The sequence below is a fragment of the Scyliorhinus torazame genome, chromosome 6 (genome assembly GCF_047496885.1).
Source record: "Scyliorhinus torazame isolate Kashiwa2021f chromosome 6, sScyTor2.1, whole genome shotgun sequence".
NCBI classification, from domain to species: domain Eukaryota; kingdom Metazoa; phylum Chordata; class Chondrichthyes; order Carcharhiniformes; family Scyliorhinidae; genus Scyliorhinus; species Scyliorhinus torazame.
The window spans coordinates 115,695,534-115,705,659 of record NC_092712.1 but is presented as its reverse complement, the minus strand read 5'-3'; positions in this window follow the sequence as shown (position 1 = coordinate 115,705,659).

Below are 10,126 nucleotides of genomic sequence, written 5' to 3'. Positions count from 1 at the left end.
AAGTAAGGTGCCGGAAACTAAGGGAATTCGGCATGTCCACATTGACTCTTACCAATTTTTACTGATGCACCAAAGAAAGCATCCTATCAGGCTGCATCACAGAGACTGAAACAACAGAGAGTCATGAATGCAGCCCAGTCCATCACACAAACCTGCCTCCCATCCATTAACTCTATCTGCACTTCTGCTGCCCTGGGGAAAGCGAGCAGCATGATCAAAGACCGCCACCCCCCCCCCCCCCCCCCCCACACACACACACACACACACACACACACACACACACACACAGGTTATTCTGGTTTCCAACTTCTTCCATCGGCTAGGAGATACAAAAGTCTGAGAACATGTACTAACAGGTTCAAAAACAGCTTGTTCCCCGCTATTACCAGACTCCTGAATGACCCTCTTGTGGACTGAGCTGATCTATTCACATATCTTCTCTACTGAGTAGTACCACACTCCATATGCTCACCTGATGCCTATGTATTTACATTGTGTATTTATGTATGTCCTATGTTTTTTCATGTATGGAATAATATCTGGACTGTACGCAGAACAATACGTTTCACTGTACCTCGGTACACGTGACAATAAATCAAAACCAATCCAATTACCTTCCCCATCTTGATGCCAACAAGCCCAATCTAGCCTCCACATCATGCATTCTCCAAGATCACATCCACCCAGTGCGGAGCATGGTCCGATATCACGATCGCTGAATACTCTGCCTTCTTTACCCCAGCCAGCAGCGCCTTCGCTACCACAAAAACTTCGAACTTGAGTACACCTTATGCATCGGTGAAAAGAACGAATACTCCCTGTCTCACGGGTGCAGAAACGTCCATGGATCCTCCCCACCCATCTCCTTCATAAACCCAACTAACAACTTTGCAACCCCCCTCCCCCCGCACCGAAAAGACCACTGAGCATGGATGGGACCTGTCCGTCCTCTGGTCCAGCACCATATTCCAATCCGTGATGTATACGTCGCATGATGTTAAGATGTGGAGGTGCATTGTCCCTATAAAAGGTGCCCTTGAATACTAGAAGTAGCCCTTTTGGCAAACAAAGTTAATTTCAAAGTAAGGAGACTGCTTGAATATTTGCAGGGATTGTCTTTAGCAGAAGAGAACTCCCCTGCCACCTAGATGCTGATAGGAATTTGGAGAAGTCAAGGCCTGGCATTGCAGAGACAGCACAAAGAAAGAAGGCCAAGGATTGATAGATATTGATCCTTAGAACCTACCTGAAAACCAGCTTCACATGTAGCTCAGTGAGAAGAAAGTGCTCACAGCCAATAAACAGAGCAATGGACTGAATAATAATGATGCATCAAGAGAAATTAAGTATAATGCACATTCTCAGATTGCACAATCTAAAGTCAGCCCAATACCACAGCAGTGACCAAAAATATCAGGGACAATTTGATATTTTGTGCAATAATCTAAAAAAATGGCGACTGCAATTTGCCACAGGTTTTACATTTCTCCTAACTTTTCTTCTCATTGACTGCACATTAATTTAAAACTAATCCACTGTGTCCAAGCCCAGGTCTTTAGGAGATGTTAAGGACATCCGTAAAAATTTTAACGGAGGCAGAAGAAAAGACACTTAAATTGATACAATTAAAAATTGAATCAATGGGAATCAGAGGGAAAACTGTCCATTGGTTACAGTCATATCGAGCACAAAGAACAACAGCTGTGAGTGTTGGAGGTCAACCATTTCAGTCCCAGGACATCAAACAAGAACAAAGAACAAAGAAAAGTACAGCACAGGAACAGGCCCTTCAGCCTTCCAAGCCCGTGCCGACCATGCTGCCCGACTAAACTACAATCTTCTACACTTCCTGGGTCCGTATCCCTCTATTTCCATCCTATTCATGTATTTGTCAAGATGCCCCTTAAATGTCACTATTGTCCCTGCTTCCATCACCTCCTCCGGCAGCGAGTTCCAGGCACCCACTACCTGGAACTCGTAGTGTAAAAAACTTGCCTCGTACATCTACTCTAAACCTTGCCCCTCGCACCTTAACCTATGCCCCCGAGTAATTGACCCCTATACCCTGGGGAAAAACCTCTGACTATCCACTCTGTCTATGCCCCTCATCATTTTGTAGACCTCTATCAGGTCACCCCTCAACCTCCGTCGTTCCAGTGAAAACAAAGCAAGTTTATTCAACCGCTCCTCATAGCTAATGCCCTCCATACCAGGCAACATTCTGGTAAATCTCTTCTGCACCCTCTCTAAAGCCTCCACATCCTTCTGGTAATGTGGCGACCAGAATTGAACACTATACCCAAGTGTGGCCTAACTAAGGTTCTATACAGCTGCAACATGACTTGCCAATTCTTATACTCAATGCCCAGGCCAATAAAGGCAAGCATGCCGTATGCCTTCTTGACTACCTTCTCCACATTTCAGTGACCTGTGGACCTGTACACCTAGATCTCTCTGACTTTCAATACTCTTGAAGGTTCGACCATTCACTGTATATTCCCTACCTGAATTAGACCTTCCAAAATGCATTACCTCACATTTGTCCGGATTAAACTCCATCTGCCATCTCTCCGCAAAGTCTCCAAACAATCTAAATCCTGCTGTATCCTCTGACAGTCCTCATCGCTATCCGCAATTCCACCAACCTTTGTGTCATCTGCAAACTTACTAATCAGACCAGTTACATTTTCCTCCAAATCATTTATAGATACTACAAACAGCAAAGGTCCCAGCACTGATCCCTGCGGAACACCACTGGTCACAGCCCTCCAATTAGAAAAGCATCCTTCCATTGCTACTCTCTGCCTTCGATGACCTAGCCAGTTCTGTATCCACCTTGCCAGCTCACCCCTGATCCTGTGTGACTTCACCTTTTGTACTAGTCTACCATGAGGGACCTTGTCAAAGGCCTTACTGAAGTCCATATAGACAACATCCACTGCCCTACCTGCACCAATCATCTTTGTGACCTCTTCAAAAAACTCTATCAAGTTAGTGAGACACGACCTCCCCTTCACAAAACCATGCTACCTCTCACTAATACGTCCATTTGCTTCCAAATGGGAGTAGATCCTGTCTCGAAGAATTCTCTCCAGTAATTTCCCGACCACTGACGTAAGGCTCACCGACCTGTAGTTCTCTGGATTATCCTTGCTACCCTTGTTAAACAGAGGAACACCATTGGCTATTCTCCAGTCCTCCGGGACATCACCTGAAGACAGTGAGGATCAAAAGATTTCTGTCAAGGCCTCAGCAATTTCCTCTCTAGCCTCCTTCAGTATTCTGGGGTAGATCCCATCAGGCCCTGGGGACTTATCTACCTTAATATTTTTCAAGACGCCCAACACCTCGTCTTTTTGGATCTCAATGTGCCCCAGGCTATCTACACACCCTTCTCCAGACTCAACATCCACCAATTCCTTCTCTTTGGTGAATACTGATGCAAAGTATTCATTTAGTACCTCGCCCATTTCCTCTGGCTCCACACATAGATTCCCTTGCCTATCCTTCAGTGGGCCAACCCTTTCCCTGGCTACCCTCTTGCTTTTTATGTACGTGTAAAAAACCTTGGTATTTTCCTTAACCCTATTTGCCAATGATTTTTCGTGACCCCTTCTAGCCCTCCTGACTCCTTGCTTAAGTTCCTTCCTACTTTCCTTATATTCCACATAGGCTTCGTCTGTTCCCAGCCTTTTAGCCCTGACAAGTGCCTCCTTTTTCTTTTTAACGAGGCCTACAATATCTCTCGTTATCCAAGGTTCCCAAAAATTGCCGTATTTATCCTTCTTCCTCACAGGAACATGCCGTCCTGAATTCCTTTCAACTGACACTTGAAAGCCTCCCACATGTCAGATGTTGATTTGCCCTCAAACATCCGCCCCCAATCTAGGTTCTTCAGTTCCCACCTAATATTGTAATAATTAGCCTTCCCCAATTTAGCACATTCACCCTAGATCCACTCTTATCCTTGTCCACCAGCACTTTAAAACTTACTGAATTGTGGTCACTGTTCCCGAAATGCTCCCCTACTGAAACTTCTACCACCTGGCCGGGCTCATTCCCCAATACCAGGTCCAGTACAGCCCCTTCCCTAGTTGGACTGTCAACATATTGTTTTAAGAAGCCCTCCTGGATGCTCCTTACAAACTCTGCCCCGTCTAAGCCCCTGGCACTAAGTGAGTCCCAGTCAATATTGCGGAAGCTGAAGTCTCCCATCACAACAACCCTGTTGTTTTCACTCTTTTCCAAAATCTGTCTACCTATCTGCTCCTCTATCTCCCACTAGCTGTTGGGAGGTCTGTAGTAAACCCCCAAAATTGTGACTGCACCCTTCTTATTCCTGATCTCTACCCATATAGCCTCACTGCCCTCTGAGGTGTCCTCCCGCAGTACAGCTGTGGTATTCTCCCTAACCAGTAGCGCAACTCCGCCACCCCTTTTACATCCCCCTCTATCCCGCCTGAAACATCTAAATCCTGGAACGTTTAGCTGCCAATCCTGCCCTTCCCTCAACCAGGTCTCTGTAATGGCAACATCATAGTTCAAAGTACTAATCCAAGTTTTAAGTTCATCTGCCTTACCCGTAATACTTCTTGCATTAAAACATATGCTCTTCAGGCCACCAGACCCGCTGTGTTCAGCAACTTCTCCCTGTCTGCTCTGCCTCAGAGCCATACTGGCCCTATTCCCTAGTTCTCCCTCAATGCTCTCACCTTCTGACCTATTGCTCCCGTGCCCACCCCCCTGCCATACTAGTTTAAACCCTCCCGTGTGACACTAGCAAACCTCGTGGCCAGGATATTTATGCCTCTCCAGTTTAGATGCAACCCGTCCTTCTTATATAGGTCACACCTGCCCCGGAAGAGCTCCCAGTGGTCCAGATAACGGAAACCCTCCCTCCTACACCAGCTGTTTAGCCACCTGTTTAGCTGCTCTATCTTCCTATTTCTAGCCTCACTGGCACGTGGCACAGGGAGTAATCCTGAGATTACAACCCTAGAGGTCCTGTCTTTTAACTTTCTGCCTAGCTCCCTGAACTCCTGCTGCAGGACCTCATGCCTCTTCCTGCCTATGTCGTTAGTACCAATATGTACAACGACCTCTGCCTGTTTGCCCTCCCCCTGCAGGAGTTCCTCAGGGTAGTGTCCTAGGCCTAACCATCTCCAGCTGCTTCATGGATGACTAGCCCTCTATCATAATGTCAGAAGTAGGGATGTTCACTGATCCACATCCTGTGAAAGAACAAAAAGACCTATGTGGTTCAATGTAAAATTTTATTAGGCTACACTACTATAAAATGCTTGGGGCTATTTTACTATGTTACAGGTAAATGCAATTTGTTGCTATTGTTGGTTGAAGGTACAATGGCAGAGCAGACTGAAAGGAAAGCATCACTAAGTCACCAAAAGAAAGGGAGAGTTTGATCATTGGCATTTTACTAGGAGTCTCTCTTGGTCTGTACAGGGAATGGGAGAACGTGAGGCTAAGCGGAGCAGCACCTGATACTGCAAGAGAGAGATAGGAGGGCAAGAGGGGCTCCTTATCCCGGAGTATTGTACTGTACACACCTCCTCCACTTGGATCTATCATGCCACATCTGAGACCTATGTACCTCTGACATCCTGCAATATGCCAGTGTGACATTCAGAGTGGTCCACATCTTCAGCAGAAGCGGGTGCCAGGAGCCCACATATAGTGCTCCATGAAAATTACATTCAATCAGCATTTTAGCGCAAACCCCGAAGGTGGCTGGCTTCGCATCTCTCAAATATTTATGGTAATCCATGATTAGGGCCAAAATAGCGCACCAGTTCAAAATTTTCAAAACTTATGTCTCATATGACAGTACCAATTTAGTATCCGTTTTCAGCCATTGACCAAAATGACCTCTGCCTCTGTGACCCACCCTGAGGTCATTTCTTCCAATGTCTATTTCTTTGCCTTGGTCAATATATTTTTGAATATTTTTGATGCATCATATGACATTTCTCTACATTAAAGGTGTTATATAAATGTTGTTGATGTAAGATGCAATGTATTATTTTTCTGCCATGCAGAACTGTGTCCGTTTACAAAGTTTAATCATTGTTAAATTAACGACTCATGCCAGAATTTAATATTTGGTGAGGGAATTGTGCACAGTGGGAGCAGAGTCTAATTCTTCTTCAGCTAGTACCCAGGATGAAATGTCTGCCTTTCCCTTCTGTGTGCTAATTTTTCAAAGTCACAGGACGCAGACATTTGTTTATCTGTGCAAATAAGATATTTTTAGTTACATTACAAGTGACTGTTCTTTGTAAACTGACAGGATTTTGCATGTGAGCCAATAAACCGCAAGTAGATTGCCTCAAATAAATTTGCCTTTAAGTGCAACAAGCGCACCACAGAAAGTCTAACATGATAGTCAGAAATAAAGCACATGCACTTGTCAATTATCACTTTTCACAATCTCAGAATGTTCCAAAGTGCTTTACAACCAATGAAGTACTTTTGAGGTTTGCCCACTGTTGTAACGTAGGAAATGACATGGCCGAAAAACACAACAGCCAATTTGTGCACAGCATTCTCCTATATACAGCAATGTGATCATGATCATCTAAACTGTTTTAGTGATGTTGGCTGAGGGATAAACATTGGTCAGGGTATCGGAGATAATTTGCCTCCTCTGTTTGGAAATAGTGCAGATGGTGTAACTTCTCAACCGAAATACAGTACTGAAGCCTCAATATAGATTTTTGAACTTAAGTTTCTGGAGTAGATTTGAAACCATAACCCTCTGACCAACTGAACTGCAGTTGACACTGTAAGGTGGCATGGTAGCACAGTGGTTAGCATCGTTGCTTCACAGCGCCAGGATCGCAGGTCCGATTCCCGGCTTGGGTCACTGGCTGTGCAGAGTCTGCACATTCTCCCCGTGTCTGCGTGGGATTCCTCCAGGTGCTCCAGTTTCCTCCCGAAAGATGTACTGTTAGGTAATTTAGACATTCTGAATTCCCCCTCCGTGTACCCGGACAGGCGCCGTAATGTGGCAACGAGGGCCTTTTCACGGTAACCTCATTGCAGTGTTAATGTAAGCCTACTTGTGACAATAAAGATTATTATTAAATGGTTACATATACAAATTTCCATGACAGTGCCCATTGGGATGATGTGGTATGTTAAGTGTTATACTCAGGGTGCTGTTCTGTTAAAATGGATTTGCAACCCTGTAAAACTACAAATTCTAATTGCAAAGTAAGCAAATGCTTAGGTTAACCAGAGTTTAATGTTTTTTCTCATTAGGATACATGTACTGTATAGATTAGAATGTATTGGTCAGTTGCAGGCTGCAGGAGCATGTTGCTCTTTAAAATGTGTAGCAAACTGCACCGGGGAACGAGCCAGGGATGCCCCCTCTCCCCACTGTTGTTCGCGCTAGCTATAGAGCCGCTGGCAATTGCTCTGAGAGCCTCAAGGGGCTGGTCCAGGGGCAGGGGGGGGGGGGGGGGGGGGGCACAGAGTCTTAGTAGGTGGAAGCATTAGGTAGCTAGGCATCCAAGTGGCACAGGAATGGGACCGGCTGCATAAATTAAATCTGGCCCGACAAGTAGACAAAATGAAGGGCGATTTCCGGAGATGGGACTTGCTTCCTTTGTCACTAGCTGGGAGGGATCAGACGGTGAAGATGACAGTCCTCCCGAGATTCCTGTTTGTATTTCAGTGTCTCCCCATTTATATTCCGCGGTCCTTTTTTAAACGGGTCAATAAAGTGATCACTGGCTTTGTTTGGGCGGGCAAGACCCCGCGAGTAAGAAAGGTAATGCTTGCGCGGAGTTGGGGAGAGGGCGGGCTGGCGCTGCTGGATTTTGGTAACTATTACTGGGCAGCGAATATAGCCATGATCAGGAAGTGGGTGGTGGGGGGAAGGTCGACATGAGAGCGTACGGAGGCGGCTTCATGCAAGGGCACCAGTCTGGGTGCATTGGTAACTGCGCCTCTGCCATTCACGCCGGCACGGTAGTCCACCAGCCCCGTGGTGGTGACGGCCCTGAGAGTCTAGGGGCAATGGAGGAGACATGTGGGAGCAGATGGAGCATCAGTTTGGTCCCCAATCTGTAATAATCACTGGTTTGCCCCGGGAAGTATGGATGGGGGTTCCGGATATGGCAGAGAGCAGGGATTGTGTGGAAAGCACAATTGCTTCACAGCTCCAGGGTCCCAGGTTCGATTCCGGCTTGGGTCACTGCCTGTGCGGAATCTGCACATCCTCCCCGTGTGTGCATGGGTTTCCTCCGGGTGCTCCGGTTTCCTCCCACAGTCCAAAGATGTGTAGGTTAGGTGGATTGGCCATGATAAATTGCCCTTAGTGTTGGGTGGAGTTACTGGGTTATGGGGATAGGGTGGAGGTGTTGACCTTGGGTGGGGTGCTCTTTCCAAGAGCCGGTGCAGACTCGATGGGCTGAATGGCCTCCTTCTGCACTGTAAATTCTATGATAATTCTATGATTGAGAGGATGGTGGATATGTTTATAGAGGGGTGCTTTCTGAGTATGAGGGCGCTGGAGGAGAAGTTTGGGTTGGCGAGGGGAAATGAATTCAGATACCTGCAGGTGCGAGACTTCCTACGTAGACAGGTGTCAACCTTCCCGCTCCTACCACCAAGGGGGATTCAGGACAGGGTAGTTTCCAGAGGGTGGGTGGGAGTGGGGAGCGTTACTGACATTTACAAGGAACTTATGGGGTCAGAGGAGACGCAGACCGAGGAGCTGAAGCGCAAGTGAGAGGAGGAGTTGGGAGGAGAGATAGAGGATGGCCTATGGGCGGACACGTTGAATAGAGTCAACGCGTCCACAACATGTGCCAGACTCAGCCTGATACAATTCAAGGTCGTTCATCGGGCTCACATGACAGCAGCCTGGATGAGCAGATTCTTTGGGGTGGAAGACAGGTGCAAAGTGTGCGGGAGGACCAGCGAACCATGTCCACATGTTCTGGACATGTCCGAAGCTTAGGGGATTTTGGCAGGGGTTTGCAGATGTCATGTCCACAGTGTTAAAACAAGGGTGGCACCGAGTCCAGAGGTGGCAATTTTCGGGGTGTCGGAAAATCCGGGAATCCAGGAGAAAGAGGCAGACGTTCTGGCCTTTACTTCCCTGGCAGACCGGAGATGGATACTATTAGCTTGGAGGGACTCAAAGCCCCCGAAGTCGGCGACCTGTCTATCGGACATGGCTAGCTTTCTCTGTTTGGAGAAAATCAAGTTCGCCATGAGAGAGTCAAAGTTAGGGTTCGCCCGGAGGTGGCAACCGTTCGTCGACTTCTTTGCAGAAAATTAATCGTCAGCAGAAGGGTTGGGGGTTAGTTTGGCTTGGAGTGGGGGGTTGATGGGGGCGAGACGGGAGGGAGACGGCTTTTGCACTATGTTTATAGATTCATGTACATTGTTTGTTTTGTTGTTGTTGTGGTACCAAAAATACCTCAATAAAATATTTTTTTTTTTAAAGTGTAGCAAAATTTACTACCTCTAGAGTGACATCTGCATATATCATTTTAATATATTACTTACAGATAGATTATATCAAAACTGATGCTTTCTTATCGTGGAAATCAACAGTTAGAGCCAAATATCATTATGTTTTTTTCAAAGCTTTGACAAAAGGTCATCGGGACTCAAAATATTAGCTCTTTTCTCTCCCCACAGATGCTGCCAGACCTGCTGTGATTTTCCAGCATTTTCTCTTTTGGTTTCAGATTCCAGCATCCGCAGTAATTTGCTTTCATCATTATGGTTTTGTCATTTATAGCACCATCAATCAACCGGAAAAGTCAGCTAAAAGGGGTGTTTGCAAATGTCCCCAAAACCTTGCACACTTGTTCTCACTGAGCCTGTCGTGTTGCCGAGCGATCTCACTTGTGTGATTTCCGGTGCACTGCACGATTCATTTCAATAAATCTTTTTAAGAATATTAATTCAACTAAATTGCAACTGCCATTTGTTGTGGGCCAGGGTTTAAAGAACCCCAAAGTGTATCATGGAGTTCACCTGATCCACAACTTTTAATAGATTGTGGTATGGGGAGCACATGGCCCACTCTACAGGTGTGGTACAGCAGAAATGGAAAAGTATTTTTTAAAGCAAAACACTGTTT